Source organism: Aquarana catesbeiana, linkage group LG06 (genome assembly GCF_042186555.1).
Source record: "Aquarana catesbeiana isolate 2022-GZ linkage group LG06, ASM4218655v1, whole genome shotgun sequence".
NCBI classification, from domain to species: domain Eukaryota; kingdom Metazoa; phylum Chordata; class Amphibia; order Anura; family Ranidae; genus Aquarana; species Aquarana catesbeiana.
In genome coordinates, this window is record NC_133329.1 from 55,082,745 (window position 1) to 55,102,142 (window position 19,398).

A 19,398-nucleotide genomic window follows, 5' to 3' on the forward strand; every position below is an offset into this window, starting at 1 on the left:
CAGGTCCTAGGTGTTGGAAGACACCTGCTGATGGACACTGGTACTGCGATCCAAGAGACCGATAGCGCCACCAACGGGTAGACCTTCTCATGACAGAGATGTTCCCTCAGTAAGTCCGCATGGTGTTTGAAATCATTATCAGTAGTACAATTCCTCCTAAGGCGGATGTACTGTGCATAGGGGATACTTCGTACCAGGGTGGACAGGTGGGCGCTAGAGGCATGAAGTATCATATTCCCTGCCGTCTCTTTGCGGTAAAGTGTAGTCGCCAGACATAGATTGGCGTCCTTGTAGATCGTTAGATCTAAAAACTAAATTTTGTGTAAGTCGCTATTGTAAGTGAACTTTAAATTAAACGTATTGTTATTTAGATGATCTACAAAAGAAGCCAGTGTTTGTTGGGACCCGGGCCATATGATGAAAATGTCATCGATGTATCTTAGCCATACCAACACCTCATGGTGTGGCTGCTAAGTTGCTCGTCGGTAAGCCGCATTCTGCCCTCCCCTTGCTCTTTGGGGGATGGTGTCTGCGGCGTTCGGTGTAGATCTACCCCTCTCCCCCTGGATTTACAATGCACACTCCATGATGTGTGCGTTGATATCTCCAGACTTTCCATATGTTGGTCCCAGCCTTTACAGCGCTTTACACGCTGTATCTAGGAGGAACCACTAGGGGGAGCTCATAGATCTATTACCTATAGGACTGCTCTCCCTCCTCACATTGTTTTCCATGACAGAGGCCTGTCTGACCACTGAGCATGTGCGATGGGATGTGAGTGCGTGCGCAGCTCCGTTCAGCCGAATCAGGTGATGCATGTTCTACACACCTGATTGGGACGTGTATTTAAGGCTGTCAGTAACAGCCTTATACCACGCCACTACCCTCCATGGCACTCTGATGCCTGGGTGTCACCTGTTGAACACCACAAGCTGTCTGGTAAGAGTATGCTGGATTTATACAAATCTAAACTAAATGCTCTGTAGCTGTACTCTGTTTGTGCAACTAGATGAAACCTGATGTTTCTCTCACTCCCTAATATAGATGGCGGTCCTGGGAGCTTATTAGATAGCTCCTTGCTGGGATAGGATCAGAGCTCTATTGCAGCCATGTTAGTCAAGATCTATTTTGTGCCAGGTTTATAAGCAAGTAGCTAATTTATGCTGTTTACAAGACCTGCTCACCTGTATTACCCTACAAGGTAGGAGCAGTCCTTCATGTGCAATTATTTAACCCTATAGGCATACCTGTACTTAGCATGTATATGAGGATCTGTTTATGCCATTTGATTTATTGGTATAACGGCACACTATAAGGAGCTGGTCTCAATATTGGCTAATTAGATATTATCTACATCTTCAGATTACAGTTTCTGGATTCCCTTATGCACCTTGGTCATTGGAGGCTTTGTCTCTGAATGCATGGCTTTTCAATTATCCTTAACCTCTATCTGATCTGAAGACGGATCCATTTACTCTGGCTGGTACATTACTTGCTATATCCCAGTTCCTCTGTCTATTCCCCCTTTTTGGTTTCTCCTTTCTCTCTCCCTTCCCCCCTTCCCTCCCCCCCCTCCCCCCCTCCCCCCCTTTCCTTGCCTCTCTCTCTTTCCTTCCCTCCCTGACCCCCACCCCCCATCTAGTTGTGCCTTATGCTCTCTTCTACATATGAATGTTCCGGTTTTACCACAGATGTACATTGGTTATTATTACCCCCCTTTTTTGGACAGTTGGGATTCTCTAGCTCACTACCCCCCTTGAGTCTACTGGTGATATAAATCTCTTTACCAGACACGTCCCCGCATGTTATCACAGGTCACCATATGCGAGTTGAATCTTGGGCCTTTGGGATCGCTTCCTCACGGTACTCAGTGGTTCTGATTGAGACGCACTATTGAAAAGTCTTTATGCAAAAATAATATTAATATGCTACTGTATGTTTGTTTTTTTGTTTTTTGGTGTATGTCCTTCTCTATTATTTCCCATTACAGGTAACCCAAACAAGCTTCTGAAGAAGCATTCAAATTTGCGAAACATGTAGAGCCATACCGAGCTATATCAGTTTGAGGTTATTTAATGGGAAGGGAAGGGGTTTATCCCCCCCTCTGGTATAGGGGCTATTCCCCGATCCGTTCTCATACATTTATGTAGTGACATATAATACCAATTTCCGCAATGTACTGCGTTTTTTAAAAAATGTTTACGTTTATGTAATTCCTTTTAAATTTGTGTATAAATAAAAGTTTACATTGATTTTTATGATTGGTGCCTACAAAGTCCATCTGTTTCGTTCTCCTGGGTATTTTTACCCCCCCCCCTTCCTTTTTTCTAAGACTTAAAATAGGACGTTGGCACTGCTCTACATATGAGACCTCCACAGTCCATCCTGTGATGAGATCTAATAACCCTCCAATCTTTCAGAACTGCATAGCAGGTCAACATATGTCTGGTCAAGCATGTGGTGCCCAAGCGGGAGATGTTTTGGCCACGCAAGATACGCTTGAGACATATGTTGCAAATAGCAGCGGTGTGATCTGATGCACTCGTCTCAAAAGGCCCACACCAAAGAACTTTTGGAATAACGCACAGAGACAGCAGCGCCCTGCACATGCGGAGCTTTGGGGTGTGATGCAGTCAGTGTGTTGCCCTTAGGCTGGCCCCTGGAGGACATCCTGCCTCATTGGTGATGTGCCTCCTCCTCCTCCTCTCTCCTATCAGGCACCCACGTTGAGTCAGTGACCTCAACATCCCCTCCCTCCTCATCACTGGAGCAAACCTGGCAGTATGCTGCAGCAGGGGGAGCATGACTGCCAGATTGCTGTCCTTCTTGGGCACCCCCTCTGTCCGTGCTCACGTTACTGCCTTCATCTAGCTCAGTATCATCATTAGAGCCTTCTAAATGCTGGGCATCCTCCTGGAGCATATACCCAACACTCTGGTCAAACAGTTCGAGGGACTCCTCAGGAGGACATGGTGGGGCTAGGGAAGGAGTCACTGATGCCATTGAGCCGAGGGAAGAGGCCGCGTTGGCAGCTGCTTTGCCAGACAAAGTACCCTGAGCATGGGTGAGAGAGGATGAGGAGGATGAGGACAGCTTGGTCATCCACTCGACCAAGTCTTCCGCATGTTGCGGCTCAACACGGCCAGCTGTCGAAAAAAAGGCCAAGCGTATTCCACAGCCACGTGCTGATGAGGATGCACCTTCTCGATGACCAGCACTGTTGCCTCTAGAAGCAAAGCCTGCTTGCCCTCTTTTATTGGCTTGTGACTGTCTGCCTCTCTTTGTTGGCCTTCCAGACATACTTATGGCCTGTAGCTGCACTAAGCTGGGATATATATATATATATATGTATATATGTATGTATATATATATATATATATATATATATATATATATATATATATGTATGTGTATATATATACTGTATATATATATATATATATATATATATACTGATACTGCAGCTAGCAAAATCAACTGCCTGCCTATAGTATGAGAACACCACCAACCTTCTACAGGTAGCTTTAGCTGAACACTGTGCAGAGCTCGCAAAAAAACTAACTTGTAGCTTATTTAGCTGCCTGCGGTAGTGATAGGATCAGGAAAACACCACCAACCTTCTACAGGTAGCTTTAGGTGAACACTGTGCAGAGCTCGCAAAAAAATAACTTGTAGCTTATTTAGCTGTCTGCGTTAGTGATAGGATCAGGAAAACATCACCAACCTTCTACAGGTAGCTTTAGCTGAACACTGTGCAGAGCTCGCAAAAAACTAACTTGTAGTTTTAGCTGAACACTGTTCAGAGGACGCACTACACTAACTTGTAGCTTTAGCTGAACACTGTTCAGAGGACGCACTACACTAACTTGTAGCTTTAGCTGAACACTGTTCAGAGGTCGCACTACACTAACTTGTAGTTTTAGCTGAACACTGTGAGGAGGGCGCACTACACTAACTTGTAGCTTTAGCTGAACACTGTGCAGAGGTCGCACTACACTAAATTGGAGTTTTAGCTGAACACTGTTCAGAGTATGCACTACACTAACTTGTAGCTTTAGCTGAACACTGTGCAGAGCTTGCAAAAAACAAACTTGAAGCTTATTTAGCTGCCTGCGGTCGTGATAGGATCAGGAAAACACCACCAACCTTCTACAGGTAGCTTTAGCTGAACACTGTGCAGAGCTCGCAAAAAACTAACTTGTAGTTTTAGCTGAACACGGAGAGGAGGGCGCACTACACTAACTTGTAGCTTTAGCTGAACACTGTTCAGAGGACGCACTACACTAACTTGTAGCTTTAGCTGAACACTGTGCAGAGGTCGCACTACACTAACTTGTAGTTTTAGCTGAACACTGTGAGGAGGATGCACTACACTAACTTGTAGCTTTAGCTGAACACTGTTCAGAGGACGCACTAAACTAACTTGTAGCTTTAGCTGAACACTGTGAGGAGGACGCACTACACTAACTTGTAGCTTTAGCTGAACACTGTGCAGAGGTTGCACTACACTAACTTGTAGTTTTAGCTGAACACTGTGAGGAGGGCGCACTATCCTAACTTGTAGCTTTAGCTGAACACTGTGCAGAGGTCACACTAAACTAACTTGTAGCTTTAGCTGAACACTGTGAGGAGGACGCACTACACTAACTTGTAGCTTTAGCTGAACACTATGCAGAGGTCGCACTACACTAACTTGTAGTTTTAGCTGAACACTGTGAGGAGGACGCACTACACTAACTTGTAGCTTTAGCTGAACACTGTGCAGAGGTCGCACTACACTAACTTGTAGTTTTAGCTGAACACTGTGCAGAGGTCACACTACACTAAATTGGAGTTTTAGCTGAACACTGTTCAGAGTATGCACTACACTAACTTGTAGCTTTAGCTGAACACTGTGCAGAGCTTGCAAAAAACGAACTTGTAGCTTATTTAGCTGCCTGCGGTAGTGATAGGATCAGGAAAACACCACCAACCTTCTACAGGTAGCTTTAGCTGAACACTGTGCAGAGCTCGCAAAAAACTAACTTGTAGTTTTATCTAAACACTGAGAGGAGGACGCACTACACTAACTTGTAGCTTTAGCTGAACACTGTGCAGAGGTCGCACTACACTAACTTGTAGCTTTAGCTGAACACTGTGCAGAGGTCGCACTACACTAACTTGTAGTTTTAGCTGAACACTGTGAGGAGGATGCACTACACTAACTTGTAGCTTTAGCTGAACACTGTTCAGAGGACGCACTACACTAACTTGTAGCTTTAGCTGAACACTGTGCAGAGGTCGCACTACACTAACTTGTAGTTTTAGCTGAACACTGTGAGGAGGATGCACTACACTAACTTGTAGCTTTAGCTGAACACTGTGAGGAGGGTGCACTACCCTAACTTGTAGTTTTAGCTGAACACTGTGAGGAGGATGCACTACACTAACTTGTAGCTTTAGCTGAACACTGTGAGGAGGGTGCACTACCCTAACTTGTAGCTTTAGCTGAACACTGTGCAGAGGTCACACTAAACTAACTTGTAGCTTTAGCTGAACACTGTGAGAAGGACGCACTACACTAACTTGTAGCTTTAGCTGAACACTGTGCAGAGGTCGCACTACACTAACTTGTAGTTTTAGCTGAACACTGTGAGGAGGATGCACTATCCTAACTTGTAGCTTTAGGTGAACACTGTGAGGAGGACGCCCTACACTAACTTGTAGCTTTAGCTGAACACTATGCAGAGGTCGCACTACACTAACTTGTAGTTTTAGCTGAACACTGTGCAGAGGTCGCACTACACTAACTTGTAGTTTTAGCTGAACACTGTGAGGAGGACGCACTACACTAATGCCGCGTACACACGGTCGGACTTTTCGTCTACAAAAGTCCGACAGCCTGTCCGACAGACTTCCGGCGGACTTTCGGCGGACTTGCAGCAGACTTTCTAACGAACGGACTTGCCTACACACGACCACACAAAAGTCTGACGGATTCGTACGTGATGACGTACACCGGACTAAAATAAGGAAGTTCATAGCCAGTAGCCAATAGCTGCCCTAGCATGGGTTTTTGTCCGTCGGACTAGCACACAGATGAGCGGATTTCGGGGTCCGTCGTAGTTACGACGTAAAGATTTGAAGCATGTTTCAAATCTAAAGTCCGTCGGATTTGAGGCTGAAAAAGTCTGCTGAAAGTCCGGAGAAGCCCACACACGATCGGATTACCAGCCAGCTTTAGTCCGTCGGCGTCCGTTGGACTTTTGTAGACGAAAAGTCCGACCGTGTGTACGCGGCATAACTTGTAGCTTTAGCTGAACACTGTGCAGAGGTCGCACTACACTAACTTGTAGTTTTAGCTGAACACTGTGAGGAGGACGCACTACACTAACTTGTAGCTTTAGCTGAACACTGTGTAGAGCTCGCAAAATACTAACTTGTAGCTTATTTAGCTGCCTGCGGTAGTGATAGGATCAGGAAAACACCACCAACCTTCTACAGGTATCTTTAGCTGAACACTATGCAGAGCTCGCAAAAAAACTAACTTGTAGTTTTAGCTGAACACTGTGAGGAGGATGCACTACACTAACTTGTAGCTTTAGCGGAACACTGTGAGGAGGACGCACTACCCTAACTTGTAGCTTTAGCTGAACACTGTACAGAGGTCGCACTACACTAACTTGTAGTTTTAGCTGAACACTGTGAGGAGGACGCACTACACTAACTTGTAGCTTTAGCTGAACACTGTGCAGAGGTCGCACTACACTAACTTGTAGTTTTAGCTGAACACTGTGAGGAGGACGCACTACACTAACTTGTAGCTTTAGCGGAATACTGTGAGGAGGACGCACTACCCTAACTTGTAGCTTTAGCTGAACACTGTGCAGAGGTCACACTAAACTAACTTGTAGCTTTAGCTGAACACTGTGAGGAGGACGCACTACACTAACTTCTAGCTTTAGCTGAACACTGTGCAGAGGTCGCACTACACTAACTTGTAGTTTTAGCTGAACACTGTGAGGAGGACGCACTACACTAATTTGTAGCTTTAGCTGAACACTGTGCAGAGGTCGCACTACACTAACTTGTAGTTTTAGCTGAACACTGTGAGGAGGACGCACTACACTAACTTGTAGCTTTAGCTGAACACTGTGCAGAGGTCACACTAAACTAACTTGTAGCTTTAGCTGAACACTGTGAGGAGGACGCACTACACTAACTTGTAGTTTTAGCTGAACACTGTGCAGAGGTCACACTAAACTAACTTGTAGCTTTAACTGAACACTGTGAGGAGGACGCACTACACTAACTGTAAATAGTCTAGCTGCCTGACTGTGGTACTAATAGGATCAAAAGAACACCGGCAATTTTCTTCAGGTAGCTGTAAACACTGTAACAAGACAAGACTGCCTGTCAGTAAACTGAATACAGTGTGTATATATATATATATATATATATATATATACACACAACACCTGGGTTGCATATATATACACAATACACTGTAAGTGCAGCTAACTCACTGACTGTCCTGCCTAATCTAGCTAACTCAAATGAAATGACACTGTCTCTCTCTCTCTCTCTCTCTAAGCACGCCAGAACACTTTGGCCTTTGGCCAATTACAGCTCTCTCTACTGACAGCGCTGTGATTGGCCAAGCATGCGGGTCATAGTGCATGTTTGGCCAGTCATCAGCCAGCAATGCACTGCGATGCTGCAGTGAATTATGGGCCGTGATACGCCACACGAATTTGGCGCGAACGGCCCATATCGTTCGCAATTCGGCGAACGATCGAACAGACGATGTTCGAGTCGAACATGGGTTCGACTCAAACGCGAAGCTCATCCCTACTAATGGCCTGCAGTGAGATGTAGCTGCGCAAAGCAGTACACTATATATATACTGATACTGCAGCTAGCAGAATCAACTGCCTGCCTGTAGTATTAGTATGAGAACACCAGCAATTGTCTTCAGGTAGCTTTAGGTGCACACTGTGCAGAGGACACAGTACACTAACTGCAATACTGTAACTGCCTGCCTGTGGTATTAATAGGATCAGAAGAACACCACCTATTTTATTCAGGTAGCTTTAGGTGCACACTGTGCAGAGGACACAGTACAATAACTGTAAATACTGTAGCTGCCTGCCTGTGGAATTAATATAGGATCAGAAGAACACCACCAATTTTATTCAGGTAGCTTTAGGTGCACACTGTGCAGAGGACATAGTACAATAACTGTAAATACTGTAGCTGCCTGCCTGTGGTATTAATAGGAGCAGAACAACAGCAATTGTCTCCAGGTAGCTTTAGGCGCACACTGTGCAGAGGATGCACTACACTAACTGTAAATGCTCTGGCTGCCTGCCTGTGGTATTAATAGGATCAGAAGAACACCACTAATTTTCTTTAGGTAGCTTTAGGTGCACACTGTGCAGGGGATGCACTACACTAAATTGTAAATACCGCAGCTGCCTGCGGTACTGTACTAAAAGGATCAGAAGAACACCACTAATTTCCTCAGGTAGCTTTAGGTGCACACTGTGCAGAGGACGCACTACACTAACTTGTAAATACTGCAGCTGCCTGCGGTACTGTACTAATAGGATCAGAAGAACACCACTAATTTTGTTTAGGTAGCTTTAGGTGCACACTGTGCAGAGGACGCACTAAACTAACTTGTAAATACTGCAGCTGCCTGCGGTACTGTACTAATAGGATCAGAAGAACACCACTAATTTTCTTCAGGTGGCTTTAGGTGCACACTGTGCAGAGAACGCACTACACTAACTTGTAAATACTGCAGCTGCCTGCGGTACTGTACTAATAGGATCAGAAGAACACCACTAATTTTCTTCAGGTAGCTTTAGGTGCACACTGTGCAGGGGATGCACTACACTAAATTGTAAATACTGCAGCTGCCTGCTGTACTGTACTAATAGGATCAGAAGAACACCACTAATTTTGTTTAGGTAGCTTTAGGTGCACACTGTGCAGAGGACGCACTAAACTAACTTGTAAATACTGCAGCCGCCTGTGGTACTGTACTAATAGGATCAGAAGAACACTAATTTTCTTCAGGTAGCTTTAGATGCACACTGTGCAGAGGACGCACTACACTAACTATAAATACTGTAGCTAATAGGACTGATAGGATCAGAAGAACACCAGCAATTTTCTTCAGGTAGCTGTAAATACTGTGAAAACACCTGCATGCCTGTCAGTAGTAGGAAGAGAATAACAGGAACGGATCTAGCTAAACTGAATACAGTGTGTGTGTAATATATATAACATATATATATATATACACACAATACACTTTAAGTGCAGCTAACTGACTCGCCTGCCTACTCTATCTAACTTAAATGTAATGACACTGTCTATCTTTTTCTCAACGCCGGAACACACTACACAGGGCCGCCGTGCAGGCGGCCTTATATAGTGTGGGGCGTGTACTAAACCCCCTGAGCCATAATTGGCCAAAGCTACCCTGGCTTTGGCCAATTACAGCTCTCTGTACAGACGGCGCTGTGATTGGCCAAGCATGCGGGTCATAGTGCATACTTAGCCAATCACCAGCCAGCAATGCACTGCGATGCTGCAGTGAATTATGGGCCGTGACGCGCCACTCGAATTTGGCGTGAACGGTCCATATCGCTTGTAATTCGGCGAACGATTGAACAGGCGATGTTCGAGTTGAACATGCGTTCGATTCGAACACGAAACTCATCCCTACTCACAACACACAAGTATACAGTACACAATACACAAGTACTAAAGATCCACACACACTACTCAGGTACTCAAACTACACAGGTACTATGACCCCTGTTATAACCTCCTGTTTTAAAATCTGGTTTTAACTCACCACTTAGACCAGTTCCACCAACTCTGATTTTAACTCACCACTTATGCCTCGTACACACGATCGGACTTTCCAGCAGACTTGGTCCGACAGTCTTTCCGCCGGACTACCTGAACGGACGGACTTGCCTACACACGACCGGACTTTCCAGCAGGCTAGGTCCGCCCGTCTTTCCGACAGACTTTCGCCGGAGTTATGGCGGACTTTCAGAATGAACGGACTTGCCCACACAAGTCCGTTCATTTTGAATGTGACTCGGGTACGACGGGACTCGAAAAGGAAGTGAATCTTGCCGCTTTTATTGGCGAGATTGACACCTTGAGAGCCCCGTCACGGGGCATCCCAGGCCCTTAGGTCTGGTATGGATTTTAACGGGAACCCCCAACGCCAAAAAAAGAGCATGGGGTCCCCCCTAAAATCCATACCAGACCCCGATCCGAGCACGCAGCCCGGCCGGTCAGGAAAGGGGGTGGGGACAAGCGAGCGACCCCCCCTGAACTGTACCAGGCCGCATGCCCTTAACATGGGGGTGGGTGCTTTGGGGGAGGGGGGGCACCCTGCGGGGCCCCCCACCCCATAGCATTTTGTCCCCATGTTGATGAGGACAAGGGCCTCTTCCCGACAACCCTGGCCGTTGGTTGTCGGGGTCTGCGGGGGGGGCTTATCGGAATCCGGGAGCCCCCTATAATAAGAGGGCCCCCAGATCCTGGCCCCCCACCTATGAGAATGAGTATGGGGTACATGGTACCCCTGTAAATTTCCGTATGTGGTCAATTCATAGTGCTGACTACCCATAACACATAGAATTGCATAATAAATAAATCGCATAAATTGGTGTTGGCACTAAAACACTAATAGAACTATTAAAATTGTGATAATCAGCATCACATATTAGTGAGAAGAAATAAGTAAAGATATCTATATGTGAAAATCTACAAAATACATTAAATACATATAAAAAATGGGAATAAAAATCAGAAACGTGTCCTTATAAATTGTGCAAAATATATAGAGTGCCAGTGCTTTAAGGTGATCTGGATATCTCCATTCAAACAAATTAATCCAAAACAATATATAAATAATGAATGGTGTAAATCAATATAGTAAAATATCCCAACAATGGTGGTATTAGAATACTGTGCTAGTCTGCAAAAAAATTGTAAATAACATGCCAATAAGTGCAGTAAATTAAAGTGCCAGTGTAAAAGTCATTTAAGGTACATAAACAGGTTCTTGGTGTTTCAATCAAACGACAGTGGGGTGTCTGGGATGCAATTCACTCTGTGTCCTCTTCGTGCATAAAACACTCATGTAAGTAGTGGCCCCTTACCTAGCGGTGCTAGGTCAACCGCAAAAAATGTAGCTAAACTGCCAGGTCCTGAGCCTCAATCGCGTCCCTATGTCCACGCTTGCCGGCGTTGAATAATCCTAATGGCAACTGGTTACAAGTGGCTATGGTCCTAGCTGGAGTCCTGGACCAGCGCGGGTCCTAGCTCAGCCTCCACATCTCAGGTGTATATATACAGAAATATGCAGGACAAAGGTACTTGATAGTGAAGTATGTTACAACCAGATAGCGCTTCATTTAAAATCTTAAGTCAATGTACTCACATAAAAACTGTGAAGAGAGAGCCTGTGACCTACGAGCAGCGAGCTCGTTGTGTATCCAGCAATGTGAAAAAGCCTATTCTGTCCCTACGCGTGACGTCTTCTTCTGAAGAAGTCACGTGATCGGTAACATCACTCGTGTAGTGTGTTTTATTATTGACACTTTTTCCCTAGGTGAATGGGTAGGGGTACCATGTACCCCATACTCATTCACATAGGGTGGGGGGCTGGGATCTGGGGGCCCTCTTATTATAGGGGGCTCCCGGATTCCGATAAGCCCCCCACCCGCAGACCCTGACAACCAACAGCCAGGGTTGTCGGGAAGAGGCCCTTTTCCTCATCAACATGGGGACAAGGTGCTTTGGGGTGGGGAGGCCCCGCAGGGCACCCCCCTCCCCCAAAGCACCCACCCCCATGTTGAGGGCATGCTGCCTGGTACCGTTCAGGAGGGGGGGCTCGTCCCCACCCCCTTTCCTGACCGGCCGGGCTGCGTTCTCGGATCAGGGTCTGGTATGGATTTTAGGGGGGACCCCACGCAGTTTTTTCGGTGTTGGGGGTTCCCCTTAAAATCCATACCAGACCTAAGGGCCTGGGATGCCCCGCGTTTGCCGCAATAGGAAAATTAGTTTTTTCTATTGCAGCAAGCGCGAGATGCAATACCCTGTCCGTCGGACCAGCATACAGACGAACGGACTTTCCGTCAGGAACAGAGTCCGGCGGACTAAGATTTGAAACATGTTTCAAATCTAGGTACGGCGGACTTTTGGAAAAAAAAGGTCGCCGGAGCCTACACAAGATTGGATTGTTTGGCGGACTCTGGTCTGCCGGACCAAGTATGCCGGAAAGTCCGCTCGTGTGTACGCGGCTTTAGACCAGTTCCACCAACTCTGGTTTTAACGCACCACTTAGACCAGTTCCACTTGGACAGAGTTCCAGCAGACTCAAAGATGAGCAGGCTCACAATGAGTTCTACAAGGTTATATAGGCCTCAAGAAAAAATGGAGGGGACACTGGAGAGGAAAAAAGAGGATTGCTGTTCACCCCTTGAAAATTAGAACAAAAAAGGAAGGTTTCCCCACATTGGGGTTTTTAGGCAGCACAATAACAGATATGGTCAATGTTGGATGAAAAAATAACAATTTTATTGGATAATAATGTACCATCAGAGTTAAAAACAATGAGCTCCAGTGGGAATTATTTTAAAAGAATAAATGGCTGAACATACATAAGCAGACATGTGTTCATAACAATACTTTAAATCATGAACATTAAACCTGACGCGTTTCAACCCCTATAGGTGGGGTCTTCTTCAGAGGATCAGTCTGCTGAGGAGAACACGAAAGTAAGGTTGATATACATGTACATATTCCATTCATATAAGTATAATATAAGCTACATTGATTATGCAATACATCAATACAGTATAGTTACCAAGTAAAAGTATGTCCAACGAAAAACACAGGTTCCCACATGGAGATCCCTTTAAAAGATGTATTGCCTCGTCCTCTTCTCCAGAGGGGTAGACTCCGACCTCCCCTACCGCCACCACAACCCAGACCAGCATGGTGAGAAGCAACGTGGCTTATGAGAGGTCACACTTTTGAGCACCGCCCACCAGGGCAGACAACCAGCCGGAAAGCACCAAATCACCTGCGATGAAGATTTGCAAGGAAAAGTAACTAAAAGCCCATATTAAGGTAGTCAGGTTTGATCCGTGGGCTAAAAAAGCCACTGAAGGATCAAGGGCATTGTAAATATAATATATGGCCCAGGCCAAGAAGGGGTTCTGGACCATATTTATCTGGTGTAAGTTTAAAAGGAAATACCATATAAAGAACAAATATGGTAAATATGGTAAGTGTTATATCTGTGCTAGAAGAGAAATGGTAGTAGTAGAGTAAAAAATAGAGAAAAGGGATAAGGTGAAACATACAATCTAAATGTGGTAAAATGTGGAAAAGCATATAGGCCTCAAGGACCTGTGACCAATTAACCACTCCCCTTGAATAGTAGGCTGCAGGAAGCAAAGAAAAAAAAACTGTTTAAAAGTATCAGAAAAGGGTGTTAAAAAGCTACAAGGAAAATCCACAAAAAGAACCTAAAAATGCAACCCAGCAATCACCAGCAGTCAAAAAGCAAGACTTGTTCACTCTCCACTCAAGGTCCACACTGTTTAGCTTCTAACCAGATGTCACTTTCCAACATCACCTGCTGCCAGATGCAACATGTAACTTACCACTGTCACCTGCTGCTAGATGCCACGTGTCATTTGCCATCGTCACCTGCTGCTAGATGCCACGTGTCATTTGCCATCATCACCTGCTGGTAGATACCACGTGTCATTTGCCATCGTCACCTGCTGCTAGATGCCACATGTCATTTGCCATCGTCACCTGCTGGTAGATGCCACGTGTCATTTGCCATCATCACCTGCTGGTAGATACCACGTGTCATTTGCCATCGTCACCTGCTGGTAGATGCCACGTGTCATTTGCCATCATTACCTGCTGGTAGATACCACGTGTCATTTGCCAACGTCACCTGCTGCGAGATGCAACGTGTCATTCACCACCATCACCTGCCCTTAGATGCAACATGTCACTTACCACTGTCACCCATTTCCAGATGCCATGTGTCATTTGCCATCGTTACCTGCTGCCAGATGCCTTCTCCTCAAACTCAATCGGATCCAGACAGTTTGTTTATGAACCTGCTGCAGATTAATAAATTAACTGTCTGGATCCGAATGGGGGAGGGAAGGAGGATGGGGGGGTGAATTACCATTGCTATTTTTAATTTCTGTAATATGAAGCATGGGGGGGGTTAATGTACCACCACTGGTCAGCCACTAATGCATCAGTGACCAGTGGCAGTACATTAACCCCCCCATGCTGCATATTACTGAAATTAAAATTAGGTAGCATTGGTAATTATCCCCCCCTCAGCCTCCTGCCCTCATCTGATCCAGACAGTTCATTTATTAATCTGCAGATGGCATTTGGCAATCATTATGTTTGGTGCTTAATTTGGTGCAATCATATACACACTTTGCTGACCTGGTTCCCCCTCGGCGGCACCTCCACCTCCAGGTCGCAGCTTCAGCAGCAGCTCTCTATGCTCCTCCCATCCCACCTCTGGCCGTGAGTGACGTCACGCCGCCGGGAGGGGACTACGAATCGTCTTCATAGGGGAGTGAAGTGCTGACAGGGAAGGGCTGGTGCGGTCTGTCTCTGTCTAGGCTTGTGCTGGGTGTAGGAGCGTACTTGGCACATTGTTACAGAGACAGGTACAGATGACTACAGTACAGGCACAGCTATTAGTAGCACCGGCTAGTGCTTTCTGTGAAACACACTGCCGACACTTCACCTGTGCCCCCTCCCTCCTGTAAATTGTACCACCCAGGGCATCCGCCTTGTACCGGCTCTGGCTCAGGGCACTGCCCTGGGAACGTGTACCAGTGCAGAACAACATGTAAAACTTCCACTGGGCCGGGAGCAGTGACTGGTACAAGGAAAAATGTTTTTTAACTGATGGCAAATGACATTTCCCATATGGCTTCTATTTAAAATAAAGAAATGGTGCACAGACCCCTGAAAAGGTCCCCCAAATATTTTGAGGGACCTTTTGAGGATGTCTAATCCCCATTAGATTGCCTTTTACATCAGGATCCCCATTATACCCCCCTTACATCAGGGTCCCCATTAGACCCCCCCTTACATCGGGGCCCCAATTAGAATCCCCCCTTACATCAGGGCCCCTATTAGACTCCCCCTTACATCAGAATCCTTATTAGAGTCCCCCTTACATCAGGGTTCCCTTAATAGTCCACCCTTATATCAGGGTCCACATCAGACTCCACCCTTACATCAGGATCCCCATTAGACTCCCCCTTTACATCAGGATTCCCATTAGACTCCCCCTTACATCAGTGTCCCTATTGTAGTCTACCCTTACATCAGGGTCCCCATTAGAGCGTCCCTTACATCAGGGTCCCTGTCAGAGTCCACCTTTATGCCAGGGTCTTCATTAGAGTCCCCCTTACATGAGAGATTGAATTAGAGCCCACCCTTAAGTCAGGGTACCCATTAAAATTCCCTGTTACATTTGGGTCCCCATTAGAGTCCCATTTTACATCAGGGTCCCCATTAGAGTCCTCCCTTAAGTCAGGGTTCCCTGTTACATCGGGCCCTTCTTACATCAGAGACCTCTTTACACCTGAGTCCCTATCAGAGTCCCCATCATAATGCCCCTTACATCAGGGTCCCCATTAGAGTCACCCTTTACAAAGTCTGGGTGCGCGTTGGGGGGGTTAAAGTGGAGACCATGGGCGACCTCTGCTGACCTGAATCCTCAGTCAGTGCACACTGAGTATACCTCACTGACCCTAGCAGTGGGCTGGATAAGACCTTGCAGAGGGCCAGATGTGGTGTAGTTTGGAGATCCCTGATTTAGGACTATGACATGACTATTGAGAAATAATTGTGCTCCTCATCACCATCTTGTGGCCATAATGTGGTATTTTCCCCATTCACACATTCCAATTGCAGAGAAAATAGACTGAATAACATTTGATCTTGCCCCATTCACACAGGGTGAATGTAAAGTACATGCAATTTCGATAGAGGAACTGCTCTGTAATTTTTTGATTTTTGCATTTGTGTTTTATTTTGTGTATTTCATTGTTACATGTGTAAAGTCATTTAAAATAATGAGACTAGAAAAACATGTCCAGTGTAGCTGAAAAGAGCATTCGTAATCCTCATGATCCAGCTGATTGCATCCAAAATTAACACAAAAAATCACCCAAATTTGACCATCCCTATTAACACCTTCCTGCCCCGCTTATAGCAGATTGACGGCCGGGCAGAGGCTTTGCCATCCTGACTGGACATTATTGGTTCAGCCCCATCAGTGTCCATCAGTGCAGCATATCAGTGCCCAACAGATTAGCATATCCATGCCCATCAGTGCAGCCTAATCAGTGCAGCTTATCAGTGCTGCCTCATCAGTGCCCACCAGTGACGCCTCATCAGTGCCCATCAGTGCCACTTCATCAGTGCCCACTAATGACGCCTCATCAGTGCCCATCAGTGCAGCCTTATCAGTGCCCACTAGTGCCACTTCATCAGTGCCCATCAGTGCATCCTCATCAGTGACGCCTAATCAGTGCCCATCAGTGCCTATTAGTGCCGTCTCATTAGTGCCCATCAGTGCATCCTCATCAGTGCCCATCAGTGCCTATTAGTGCTGCATCATCAGTGCCCATCAGTGCAGCCTCATCAGTGCCCATTAGTGCAGTATCATTAGTGCCCACCAGTGCCTATCAGTGCAGCCTCATCAGTGCCTATTATTGCTGCCCCATCAGTGCCCACCAGTGCTTCCTCATCAGTGCTCATCAGTGCTGCCTCATCAGTGCCTATTAGTGCCGCCTCATCAGTGCCCATCAGTTCTGCCTCATCAGTACCTATTAGTGCCGCCTCATCAGTACAGTCTCATCAGTGCCACCTCATCAGTGCCCATCAGTTCTGCCTCATAAGTGCCTATTAGTGCCGCCTCATCAGTACAGTCTCATCAGTGCCTATTAGTGCCGCCTCATCAGTGCCCATAAGTGCAGCATCATCAGTAATAATCAGTATCCATCAGTGCAGCATATCAGTGCCTCCTATCAGTGTCCATCAGTGGTGCCTTATCTGTGCCCATCAGTGAAGAAGAAAATTATTAATTTGTAAAATTGTATTACAGAAATGATGAAAAAGGGTTTTTTTTTTTCAAAATTTTCGATATTTTTTTCATTTGTTTAGCAAAAAAGAAAAAAATCCCAGTGGTGATTGAATACCACCAAAGGAAAGTTCTTTCTGTCTCAAAAAAATGAAAAAAAAAAAAGTAATTTGGGTACAGTGTTGCATGACCGCGTAATTGTCATTCAAACTGTGACAGCTCTGAAAATGGAAAATGAGCCTGGGCAGGAAGGGGGTGAGATCGCCCGGTATTGAAGTGGTTAAACCAATGCATAAATCTTGTGATTTTTGGGGGAAATACCTGCGGCACTGGCAGCAATGGGAATGGAGCTTATGGCCAGGGCCAGATTTACCATTAGGCTTGACTGGGCTCAAGCCCATGGGCCCCAGCCAATAGGGGGCCCCGCCCTTTTTGAAAGCAGCCGAGATACACAGGACATCCGACTCTGTATCTCGGCGGCGCAATGACACTGGAGCAAGGCTACACTGACAAGTCTGCAAATGACACTGACAAGGCTGCATTGTTGGTCATTTAAATGTAAGTTTTTTTCCTTAAACTTCCCTCCTAAACTTGGGGTGCGTGTTATACACCAATAAATACGGTAATTATCATTTTATCCATTTTTATTGCTTTTATTAATCGTGGACCCAGGACGAATACCAGTACAGTATCCCCCACTTATACGCTTATATATTATCTACTTTTGTGAGTAGCCATTTTCCTGTTTTGTCTTGTCCAATTAAACAGAAGTTCTTTAATACTGCACTGAGTCTGGCGCACCTTGTCCTTTTCTATTTCTGTTTTATAGAGCTGTGCATATGTATAGAAGGGTAAGGCCCGAAAGGGACTCAAGCCCAGGGGCCCCGACCACCCTAAGTGCTGCCCTTCTTATGTCAGTTTTATTCATATTATTTAGATTGTAAGCTCTAACGAGCAGGGCCCTCTGATTCCTCCTGTATTGAATTGTATTGTACTTGTGCTGTCTGCCCTAATGTTGTTGTAAAGCGCTGCGTAAACTGTCGGCGCTATATAAATCCTGTATAATAATAATAATAATAATATTATTTATCTTATGTTAGAATTTTAGATATTCTGTCTCTATTTCTCTTCTGAAGAATGACGTGGGTTTGTTCCCTCCACAGGATCCAGGTGCGATATGGGACGACGTGGTCAGAGTACCGCGGGGGCACATCGGGTGATCTGGAGGAAATTCTCCTTTCCCCCGGAGAGTACATTAGCCGGGTAAATGGGAAATATACCTCCACCGTCTGCCAGCTGGTATTTATCACCAATAAGGAGCGTGTGTTCAGTTTCGGCAAAGATATTTACCTTCAGCGGCTCCCCTCTGTTCCCCGACACCTTCCTGAGATACATCAGCGGACGCTCCAACTCTGCCATCAATGCCATCGGCTTTCACTGGGACTATCCCTCCAGCAACTGCGTCCACTGCAACAAGTAATTTCCAGACCGCTGTGCCGACCTGAGCTGCAGAGTATCGCCCCCGTCTGTCATCTGTCTACCTTACCCCCCATCTGTATCAGCTCCCAATATTCCGTGTATCCTCTCCTCATAATAAAATCTGCAGCTACAATGCCTGTCTGATTCTTTTATATTAAAACAAAATTATAGGCTTTCTGAAAGGAGAACTATAGTCAACTACACTATATTACCAAAAGTATTGGGACACCTGCCTTTACACACACAAGAACTTTAATACCATACCAGTCTTAGTCCGTAGGGTTCAATATTGAGTTGGCCCACCCTTTGCAGCTATAACAGCTTCAACTCTTCTGGGAAGGCTGTCCACAAGGTTTAGCAGTGTGTCTATGGGAATGTTTGACCATTCTTCCAGAGGCACATTTGTGAGATCAGGCACTGATGTTGGATGAGAAGGCCTGGCTTGCAGTCTACGCTCCAATTCATCCCAAAGGTGTTTCTATCAGGTTGAGGTCAGGACTTACTCATCTTCTATGTCTCTATGGACCTTGCTTTGTGCTTTGTGATTATGGTGTGGGGTTGTTTTTCAGGGTTTGGGCTTGGCCCCTTAGTTCCAGTGAATGGAAATCTTAAGGCGTCAGCATACCAAGACATTTTGGACAATTTCATGCTCCAAACATTGTGGGAGCAGTTTGGGGATGGCTCCTTCCTGTTCCAACATGACTGCACACCAGTGCACAAACCAAGGTCCATAGAGACATGGATGA

At 45.8% G+C, this 19,398-nt stretch overlaps 1 long non-coding RNA gene across 1 annotated transcript; it reads left to right on the top strand.

Moving 5' to 3' along the window:
- The first annotated feature begins 869 nt into the window (after positions 1–869).
- On the top strand, positions 870–18,785 carry LOC141148442 (uncharacterized). Its single transcript, XR_012245214.1, has 2 exons — positions 870–939; positions 18,337–18,785. It is a non-coding gene; the product is annotated as an uncharacterized lncRNA (long non-coding RNA).
- Positions 18,786–19,398: the final 613 nt, after the last annotated feature.